This window comes from Lepus europaeus, unplaced genomic scaffold, assembly GCF_033115175.1.
Source record: "Lepus europaeus isolate LE1 unplaced genomic scaffold, mLepTim1.pri SCAFFOLD_34, whole genome shotgun sequence".
NCBI lineage: Eukaryota > Metazoa > Chordata > Mammalia > Lagomorpha > Leporidae > Lepus > Lepus europaeus.
Window position 1 is genome coordinate 3,982,964 of NW_026909213.1, and position 11,405 is coordinate 3,994,368.

The window sequence follows — 11,405 nt, forward strand, 5'->3', positions numbered from 1 at the left end:
CCCAAATGCCTGCAATGGCCATAGCCAAGCCAGATTGAATCCATAGACTAGGAGACTTTTCCACATTTCTACATAGGTGCAAGGACCAATGAGTTTGTCCATCATCTAGTGCTTTCCCACCAGGAAAAGTTGGATCAGAAGTGCAGCAGCCAGGGCTTGAACTGGTACCAATATGGGATGCCAGCACTGTAGTGACTTTACCCACTACGTCAAAATGCCAGCCACAATAGTCTAGTTTTCGATAATTCCTCAATATTCTTGCCATTCTATCATTGCTAATGAAAACTATTCATTTTTCTCATAGTAATCATAATACATTTTATTGCATAACATTTTTATTTGCTTTTGGAAATGATTATTTGAGACTGCAATTTTTGAAAATTTCGATAGAATAGTTCTACATACATATTTCCTTTAAGATAAGCGTGGTTAAGAAAGAACAAAACTAAGATTATTGTGGCAAATTATTTGGTCTTTGATTTATCTTTCCTAAAATATATCTTTTGTTTCCTTTTTTTCAATAAATTTGATTGATCTGTTTTAGAGTAATGTCTTGCATCTACTTTTAACACATTTATTGTTCCAACTAAAATTACTCATTTGTTCTCAGAATAATTACAAATGAATTTTATTTATTTTTAAACTTTTATTACTAGTAAGAAAACAGATTTCATGTAGTTTACAGATTCAATTCCAGAAAGAGGGACACAATTTTTCCCATCCCTCAATTGCCCATCATTTGTTTCACTTTTCTTTAATTTTTGCAATGATAATTAAATTATAATTTATAGTCACAGGCTTAATGCACCACTAACCATAATGTTCAACAAGTAAAAAGTAGAAAAACATTATTCCATAGTAATATAGAGAAAGGCTATAAATAATAATCATATCATGATTTCAATTTCATTCTTGTTCATTGTGGTTTTTTTTGTATTCTATATCAACTACAACACATAAGAGAAAACATATATTGCCTTTTATCTCACAGTGTTATTTCACTTAGTATAATGGTCATGTTTGCAGTTTGCAGCCATTTCGTTGTAAGAGATGGAATTACATTCTTTTTTTCTGACTGAGTAGTATCACATTATCTATATATGCCATATTTTTCTTTCATAATGATTTCAATTCTTTAGTTTATATGTTTTATTTATGTATCATTAATATCCTTTTTCAACATGACATCGTCATTTACATCAAAACATAAATTGTCCTGGTAATCTTCATTTATACAAATCTTAGAGTAATCTTAGGTCCCAACAATTATTCACTTTTTCTTAATGAGAATTTTTTAAAGTCTTTTCTCAATTATTAGGGGACTTTGAATTTTTCTTTTTTTTAAGATTTATTTTATTTATTTGAAAGAGTTACACAGAGAGAAGGAGAGAGAGAGAGAGATTGGGAGAGAGAGGTCTTCTATCTGTTGGTTCACTCCCCACTTGGCTGCAATGGCTGGAGCTGTGCTGACCTGAAACCAAGAGCCAGGAGCTTCTTCCAGGTCTTCCACATTGGTGCAGGCTCCCAAGGTCTTGGGCCATCTTCTACTGTTTTCCCAGGCCATAGTAGGGAGCTGGATCAGAAGTGGAACAGCCGGGGCTCAAACTGGCACCTCTATGGGATGCCATCACTGTAGGTGGTGGATTTACCTGCTGCCCCACAGTACCGGCCTCTGAATTTTTCTATGATTTTTAAAATACTCAATTGAGTAGCTCCATGTATTATCATCTGTCATGATTATTTTCAAGGAAATGTGATTTTTCTACCTTTTTATTTTTCCAATTTTATTGTAATTTTAATGATTTATTCTTTAGCAACTTACTTTACAATTGGTTGTCGCTCTATTATTACTCTTTTTTTCTCTATCTCTCTTTTTTTTATTAAACTTTTATTCAATGAATATAAATTTCCAAAGTACAGCTTATGGGTTACAATGGCTTCCCCCTCCCAAAACTTCCCTCCCACCCACAACCCTCCCCTTTCCCACTCCCTTTTCGTGATTCATTTTCAATTCTCTTTACATACAGAAGATCAGTTTAGTATATATTAGGTAACGATTTCACCAGTTTGCCCCCATATAGCAACACAAAGTGAAAAAAAATACTGTTGGAGTACTAGTTATAGCATTAAATAAGAGTGTACAGCACATTAAAGACAGAGATCCTACATAATATTTTTTTAAAAATTAATTAATTTTCTATGCCATTTCCAATTTAACACCAGGTTTTTTTTCATTTCCAATTATCTTTATATACAGAAGATCGATTCAGTATATAATTAGTAAAGATCTCATCAGTTTGTACCCACACAGAAACACAAAGTGTAAAAATACTGTTTCAGAGCCAGCGCCATGGCTCAACAGGCTAATCCTCCGCCTTGCGGCGCCGGCACACCGGGTTCTAGTCCCGGTCAGGGCACCAATCCTGTCCCAGTTGCCCCTCTTCCAGGCCAGCTCCCTGCTGTGGCCAGGGAGTGCAGTGGAGGATGGCCCAAGTGTTTGGGCTCTGCACCCCATGGGAGACCAGGATAAGCACCTGGCTCCTGCCATCGGAACAGCGCGGTGCGCCAGCCGCAGCACACTACCGCGGCGGCCATTGGAGGGTGAACCAACGGCAAAAGGAAGACCTTTCTCTCTGTCTCTCACTGTCCACTCTGCCTGTCAAAAATTAAAAAAAAATACTGTTTCAGTACTAGTTATAGCATCACTGCACGTTAGACAACACATTAAGGACAGATCCCACATGGGATGTAAGTACACAGTGACTTCTGTTGCTGACTTAACAATTTGACACTCCAGTTCATGGTGTCAGTAATCTCCCTAGGCTCTAGTCATGAGTTGCCAGGGCTATGGAAGCCTTTAGGGTTCGCTGACTTCAATCTTATTCTGACATGGTCATAGTCAAAGTGGAAGTTCTCTCCTCCCTTCAGAGAAAGGTACCTCCTTCTTTGATGGCCCCGTTCTTTCCACTGGGATCTCACTCACAGAGATCTTTCATTTAGGTCTTCTTTTTTTTTCTTTTCCATGGTATCTTGGCTTTCCATGCCTACAATACTCTCATGGGCTCTTCAGCCAGATGCGAATGCCTTAAGGGCTGATTCTGAGGCCAGAGTGTTGTTTAGGACATCTGCCATTCTATGAGTCTGCTGTGTATCCCACTTCCCATGTTGGATCTTTCTCTCCCTTTTTGATTCTATCAGTTAGTATTAGCAGACACTTGTCTTGTTTGTGTGATCCCTTTGACTCTTAGACCTATCAGAGCCATCAATTGTGAACTGAAATTGATCACTTGGTCTAGGGAGATGGCATTGGTACATGCCACCTTGATGGGATTGTATTGGAATCCCCTGGCACGTTTCTAACTCCATCATTTGGGGCAAGTCCAATTGAGCATGTCCCAAATTGTACATCTCCTCCCTCTCTTTTTCCACTCTTAAATTTAACAGGGATCACTTTTCAGTTAAAATTTAAACACCTAAGAATAATTGTGTGTTAATTACAGAGTTCAACCACTAGTACTAGAACAACAACAACAACTACAACAACAAATACCAAAAAGGATAAAGTATTACATTGTACATCTAGAGTCAGGACAAGAGCTGATCAGGTCATTGTTTCTTATAGTGTCCATTTCACTTCAACATGTTTCCCCTTTGGTGCTCAGTTGTCGCCGATCAGGGTAAACAAATGATATTTGTCTCTTTGGGACTGGCTTAATTCACTCAGCATGATGGTTTCCAGATCCCTCCATCTTGTTGCAAATGACTTGGTTTCATTGTTTCTTACTGCTGTATAGTATTCTATGGCGTACATGTCCCATAATTTCTTTATCCAGTCTACTGTTGATGGGCATTTGGGTTGGTTCCAGGTCTTAGCTATTGTGAATTGAACTGCAATAAACATTAATGTGCAGATGGCTTTTTTATTAGCCAAATTAAGTTCCTTTGGGTAAATTCCAAGGAGTGGGATGGCTGGGTTGTATGGTAGGGTTATGTTCAGGCTTCTGAGGAATCTCCAGACTGACTTCCATAGTGGCTTAACCAGTTTGCATTCCCACCAACAGTGGGTTAGTGTCCCTTTTTCCCCACATCCTCTCCAGCATCTGTTGTTGGTAGATTTCTGAATGTGAGCCATTCTCATTGGGGTGAGGTGAAACCTCATTGTGGTTTTGATTTGCATTTCTCTGATTGCTAGTGATCTTGAACATTTTTTCATGTGTCTGTTGGCCATTTGGATTTCCTCTTTTGAAAAATGTCTATTGAGGTCCTTGGCCCATTTCTTAAGTGGGTTGTTTGTTTTGTTGTTGTGGATTTTCTTGATTTCTTTGTAGATTCTGGTTATCAACCCTTTATCTGTAGTATAGTTTGCAAATATTTTTTCCCATTCTATCGGTTGCCTCTTCACTTTCCTGACTGTTTCTTTTGAAGTACAGAAACTTCTCAATTTGATGCAATCCCAAATGTTAATTTGGTTTTGACTGCCTGTGCTTCTGGGGTCTTTTCGAAGAAGTCTTTGCCTGAACCTATATCTTGCAGGGTTTCTCCAATGCTCTCTAATAATTTGATGGTTTCAGGTCATAGATTTAAGTCTTTAATCCATGTTGAGTGAATTTTTGTGTAAGGTGACAGGTATGGGTCTTGCTTCAAGCTTCTGCACGTGGAAATCCAATTTTCCCAGCACCATTTATTGAATAGACTGTCCTTATTCCAGGGATTAGTTTTGGATCTTTGATCAAATATAAGTTGGCTGTAGATGTTTGAATTGATTTCTGGTGTTTCTATTCTGTTCCATTGGTCTATCCATCTGTTTCTGTACCAGTACCGTGCTGTTTTGATAACAACTGCTCTGTAGTATGTCCTGAAATCTGGTATTGTGATGCCTCTGGCTTTGTTTTTGTTGTACAAGATTGCTTTGGCTATTCGAGGTCTTCTGTGTCTCCATATGAATTTCAGCATCATTTTTTCCAGATCTGAGAAGAATGTCTTTGGTATCTTGATTGGTATTGCATTGAATGTATAAATTGCTTTTGGGAGAATAGACATTTTGATGATATTGATTCTTCCAATCCATGAGCATGGAAGATTTTTCCATTTTTTGGTATCCTCTTCTATTTCTTTCTTTAAGGTTTTGTAGTTTTCATTGTAGAGATCTTTAACGTCCTTGGTTAAGTTTTATTCCAAGGTATTTGATTGTTTTTGTAGCTATTGTGAATGGGATTGATCTTAGAAGTTCTTCCTCAGCCGTGGCATTGCCTGTGTATACAAAGGCTGTTGATTTTTGTGCATTGATTTTATATCCTGCTACTTTGCCAAACTCTTCGATGAGTTCCAGTAGTCTCTTAGTAGAGTTCTTTGGGTCCCCTAAATAAAGAATCATATCATCTGCAAAGAGGGATAGTTTGAGTTCTTCCTTCCCGATTTGTATCCCTTTAATTTCTTTTTCTTGCCTAATAGCTCTGGCCAAAACTTCCAGAACTATATTGAATAGCAGTGGTGAGAGTGGGCATCCCTGTCTGGTACCAGATCTCAGCGGAAATGCTTCCAACTTTTCCCCATTCAATAGGATGTTGGCCGTGGGTTTTTCATATATTGCTTTGATTGTATTGAAGAATGTTCCTTCCATACCCAGTTTGCTTAGAGTTTTCATCATGAAAGGGTGTTGTATTTTATCGAATGCTTTCTCTGTGTCTATTGAGAGAATCATATGGTTTTTCTTCTGCAGTCTGTTAATGTAGTGTATTATGTTGATTGTTTTGCGAACGTTGAACCATCCCTGCATACCAGGGATCAATCCCACTTAGTCTGGGTGGATGATCTTTCTGATGTGTTGTTGCATTCTATTGGCCAGCATTTTATTGAGGATTTTTGCATCTATGTTCAACAGGGATATTGGTCTGTAATTCTCTTTCAATGCTGCATCTTTTTCCGGCTTAGGAATTAAGGTGATGCTGGCTTCATAGAAAAAATTTGGGAGGATTCCCTCTTTTTTGATTGTTTTGAATAGTTTGAGAAGAATTGGAGTTAGTTCTTCTCTAAATGTCTGGTAGAACTCAGCAGTGAATCCATCTGGTCCTGGGCTTTTCTTTGTCGGGAGGGCCTTTATCACTGTTTCAATTTCTGTGTCAGTTATGGGTCTGTTTAGGTTTTCTAGGTCTTCCTGGCTCAATTTAGGTAGGTTGTATCAGTCCAAGAATCTGTCCATTTCTGATAGATTTCCCTGTTTGCTGGCATCCAAGTCCTTGTAGTAATTTCTGATTCTTTTTATTTCTGTGGTGTCTGTTGTTACGTTTCCTTTTGGATCTCTGATCCTATTGATTTGGGTCTTTCTCTTCTTTTTTTAGTTAGTTGGGCCAATGGGGTGTCAATTTTGTTTATTTTTTCAAAAAAACAGCTCCTCGTTTGGCTGATTTTTTGTAATGTTTTTTTTTATTCAATCCTGTTGATTTCTTCTTTGATTTTAATTATTTCTCTTCTCCTACTGGGTTTGGGTTTGGTTTGCTGCAGATTTTCTAGATCCTTGAGATGACTTGAAAGCTCATCTATTTGGTGCCTTTCCAATTTCTTGATGTAGGGACCTATTGATATAAACTTTCCTCTTAACACTGCTTTTGTTGTATCCTATAGGTTTTGGTATGTTGTGCTTTTATCCTCATTTACTTCCAGAAAATTTTTGATTTCTCTTTTAATTTCTTCTATGACCCATTGTTCATTCAGGAGCATGTTGTTCAATCTCCATGTGTTTGCGCGTGCTCTGGGGATTCCCGAGTTGCTAATTTCCAACTTCATTCCTTTATGGTCTGAGAAGCTGCATGGTATGATTCTAATTCTTTTGAATTTGCTGAGACTTGCTTTATGGCCTAGGATGTGGTCAATCCTAGAGAAGGTTCCATGGACTGCTGAGAAGAATGTAAAGTCCTTAGATGTAGGATGAAATGTTCTGTAGATATCTGTTAGATCCATTTGGGCTATAGTGTCATTTAAATCTACTGTCTCCTTGTTGATCTTCTGCCCTGTTGATCTGTCTATCTCTGAGAGTGGAGTACTGAAGTCCCCCAGTACTATTGTATTGGAGTCTAAGTCTCCCTTTAAGTCCCTTAACAAGTCTTTTAAATAAGCTGGTGCCCTGTAATTAGGTGCATATACATTGATAATCATTATATCTTCCTGTTGAATGGATCCCTTAATCATTAAATAGTGCCCCTCTTTGTCTCTCCTAACAGTTTTTGTGGTAAAGTTTATGTTGTCTGATATTAAGATGGCTACGCCCGCTCTTTTTTCATTTCTGCTGGCATGGTATATCTTTTTCCAGCCTTTCACTTTCAGTCTGTATGGATCATTGTTGGAAAGATGAGTTTCTTGTAAGCAGCAAAAAGATGGGTTTTGTTCCTTAACCCAATCCACCAATCGGTGTCTTTTAACTGGACAGTTCAAGCCATTAACATTCAATGTGATTATTGAAAAGGAGTAACTTTGCCCTGCCATTTGCCAAAGATTTTTTCTAATATATGGTTTGAGACTCCTATGATCATTTGCTGTGAGGTTTCCTTCCTTTATCTTCTTTCATATTGGTTACTGTGTTTCTGTGTTTCTGTATGTAACACATCCTTAAGCATCTTTTGTAGGGCTGGACGAGAGGTGACAAATTCTTTCAATTTCTGTTTACTGTGAAAGGTCTTTATTTTGCCTTCATTCACAAATGAGAGCTTTGCAGGATATAATATTCTGGGCTGGCAGTTTTTCTCTCTTAGTACCTGGGCTGTATCTCGCCATTCTCTCATGGCTTGTAGGGTTTCTGATGAGAAGTCAGCTGTGAGTCTAATTGGAGATACTCTGAGAGTAATCTGGCGTTGCTCTCTTGCACATTTTAGGATCTTTTCTTTGTGTTTCACTGTGGTGAGTTTGATTACGACGTGTCGTGGTGAGGATCTCTTTTGGTCATGTTTATTAGGGGTTCTATGAGCTTCCTGTACTAGGATGTCTCTATCCTTCTCCAAACCTGGGAAATTTTCTGCTACTATCTCACTAAAAAGGCCTTCTAATCCTTTCTCCCTCTCCATGCCTTCAGGAACTCCTAGATCCTGAATGTTGCATTTTTTAATAGTATCCTGTAGATTCCTGAGAGTATTTTTTAGATTTCTGATTTCTTCTTCTTTTCTTTGATGTGGCAGTTTCCTTTACTGTTCTCTGTCTTCTAATTCTGATATTCTCTCTTCTACTTCACCCATTCTGTTTTTAAGGCTCTCTAATGTGTTTGTCGTTTGATCTATCGAGTTCCTTTTCATTGTGGTTTTTGGTCACTATCACAGTTTCATGTTCTACTAGTTGTTTCATTTCATTTTGATTCCTCCTTAATATTTCATTTTCATGAGAGTGATTTTCTATCTTGTCCATTAAGGATTTCTGTAGTTCAAGAATTTGTTTTTGAGAACTTCTTAATGTTCTTATCAGTTTTTTGAGATCCGCTTCTTGCATTTCCTCTATCTCTTCATCTTCATAATCTTGCATTGGGGTGTCTTGTTCATTTTGGGGCATCATAGTGTCTTCCTTGCTCTTGTTACCTCGGTTTCTATGTTTGTTGTTTGGCATGTTGGAGATAATTTATGGTTTTTGGGTTTTTTTTTTGTCTGTGGTGTTTTTTTCTCCTTATGCTATGCCTCTAAGTGGGCTGTCTGCTTTGATGGATCCTTAGAGGCTGTGATGGGTGTGGCCAGAGAGCTCCGCTTGATTCTTCAGGTTTAAGGCTGTGCAAAAAGTGACTCACCCAGATTGTTCTCTCCCTTGCTCCTTGCTGGATCGCTCTCTCTCTCTCTCTCTCTCTCTCTCTCTCTTTCTCTTTTTTACTCAGTTGGGAAGTAATTCGGCACAGGTGAGTGGAATTGAGGGTAGTTGAAATCCGGCCTCTGTGAGTATTTGTTTGATCTACCCCTGGGACCACACAAAGAGTTTATGCAGCCCTCAATGTGTTCTCAAGTTTCACCAAAGTTCCAAAGTTACTGAGTTTGTGAACTCGTTGGTGGCCCTTTACATATGTAAAATGGTGCCTGCTCTTTGTTTTGCTCAGTGAGTGAAGAGAGAGACCTCTGTTTTTCCCCCCTCAATGTCTCGGGTTTCTGATGTCTTTGTCTTACCTTCTGTTTGTTCCCACGCTGGCGAGATTCTGCAGCTCGTCTCCCGCGGTTGGGTTTCCACGCAGTGGGCTCCCTGTAGGTCCTCTGTGTCACATCCACTAGATCCAGAAGCGTTTCCTCTGCAGTTTTTTTCTTGAGTCTTTTCCTGAGGCTACAGTAATTCCACTTTTATGAAATTTTATTTTCCCAAACTACGGTGCACGTCCTCACTATCCGCCATCTTGGCTCTGCCCCCTATTATTACTCTTACCAGATTGCTCATTTCTAATATCTAAGCTATCATGCACACAGATTTTCAGAAAAGTCTTAAGTTTTCTGATAATTCACATTTTTCAGTAATGTATTTTGCTTGCTCTTAATTTTTATGAGAATTTACCTTGGATTACTAAGAGTTACAATAGAATGTAAGTCATATTTCCTTTATTGTTATTCAGGTAAATGGTGTTATAAATCCTTATGTTTTCTGGAAAAGATTTAATATTCCCCATTTAGTACAATTATAATGGACTCTTTTTAGTACCTTATTGGACATTGGTTTTTTCACACCTTCTCATTCATTTTTTTAAAGTTTTATTTATTGAAAATCAAAGCTACAAGGACTGAGTGAGGGGGAGATAGAGAGAGTGAGAGAGCACTTCCATCTGCTGGCTCATGTCACAGATGGCTGCAACAGGCAAGTCTGATCCAGGCTGAGGTCTAGGAGTTTCATCTGGGTCTTCCACAATGGTAGCAAGGGTCCAAGCCCTTAGACCATCTTCCACCACTTTTCCCAGGTCATTAACAGAGAGTTGAATCAGATATGGAGCATCTGGTGCCCATACAGGATGCTGGCATCACAGGTGGTGTCTAGACCCATTAAACCAGAAAGACTCCCCCCACTGTTGCTTAACAAATTACATATTTTTCTCACAGTTATACAATATATATTTTATTACATTTGAATCCCCTTATCATTTTTTGCTTCTGCCTTTGACATTTTACCTACCACTTTCATGTGCCATCAGTATATAGAAGCCAGAGCCTTCCATGTTATCTTTTTCATTGTGATGTTATCAACCCTGAGAAATTGTAACTTTACCACAAACCTTTGTGTACATATCTTTTTCAGGAAAATTTAAGGCAAGACTTGGATATTAACCCTTTATAGGTAACATTTTGCAAATTTTATTGATATTTTGGGGTGTCTAATTTACCTTTTATTTTTGAAAGTGGTAAAATTCTGCATAGTCAAGATATTTATTTATTTATTTATTTATTTATTTATTTTGACGGTGGCACCAGGAAGTTGACAGCCAGGTGGATGTTGTACACAAGCTCATCATCTGTCATCGTCACGTGGCCAACTGCCACAGCCAGACACAGCACCTTCTTCATCTGGAACTTGATTGTGGACTTTACCTCATCGACTTTGGCCACCATGTTCTCATTGTGTGTCAGCAGGGAGGGGAACTTGCCAGCCTTTTTTAGGCCTGTGCCCAGGATTTGTGGGATCTGCTTAATCAGAGACTCTGAGGCCAAAAAGGCGTCATACTTCTTGGCCAGCTTCTTGACTAGCTTCTTGTTCTTGTTGAGCTTCTTGAGCACCTTGATGTCCATGTGGGGGATGTCCACAGCCTTGGCCTCGTCGCAGTGCTGCTGGTCACCCAGGACACACACGGAGAACTTGAACGGGTAGACTTCAGCTTGCCGGTGCCTGAGAAGCGTTTGTCTTTCTGGGGGTCATAATTCTTCAAGCTGATCTGCAGCTCCACCATCTCCAGAAACTTTCAGCGCTTGCACTGGTTCCCATGCAGGAATTCCTGCACTGCCTCGTACAGGGTGTCGCGAGAGACTTTGCTGCTCATGGCTCCTCACGCTGCGGTAACCGGAAAAGAGAGCAAGACTTTTAATATTTTTAAGGATTTATTTTGGCTGAACAATAGAAAAGGAAGATAGAGGAGGGAAGTTCCATATATTTGTTCACCCACCTAATTGCCACAGCAACTGGGGCTGACCCAGGCCTATGTCAGGAGCCAGAACTTCATCTGGCTCTCTGATGTAGATGGTAGGAAACTAATTATTTTGTTAATTGTCTTCTGCCTCCAAGACACATTATCAGGTTGCAAATGAGCCCTCTGGGAATCCTTCCACATTGTAATTCAAGATATGTGAATCTGTCCATTCACATATTGTAGAACAAAACATGATCTTTGTATTACTGAAATTTCTGGGATTTTTTTCAAACTTTCTAATATTGATGTAATAGGGATGAACTATTTATCAGAAAATTCCCTATCACTA

The 11,405-nt window shown here is 38.8% G+C and overlaps 1 pseudogene; it reads right to left on the minus strand.

Moving 5' to 3' along the window:
• Positions 1–10,385: 10,385 nt before the first annotated feature.
• Positions 10,386–10,969, minus strand: LOC133754953 (large ribosomal subunit protein uL1-like; annotated as a pseudogene).
• Between the last annotated feature and the right edge of the window lie 436 nt (positions 10,970–11,405).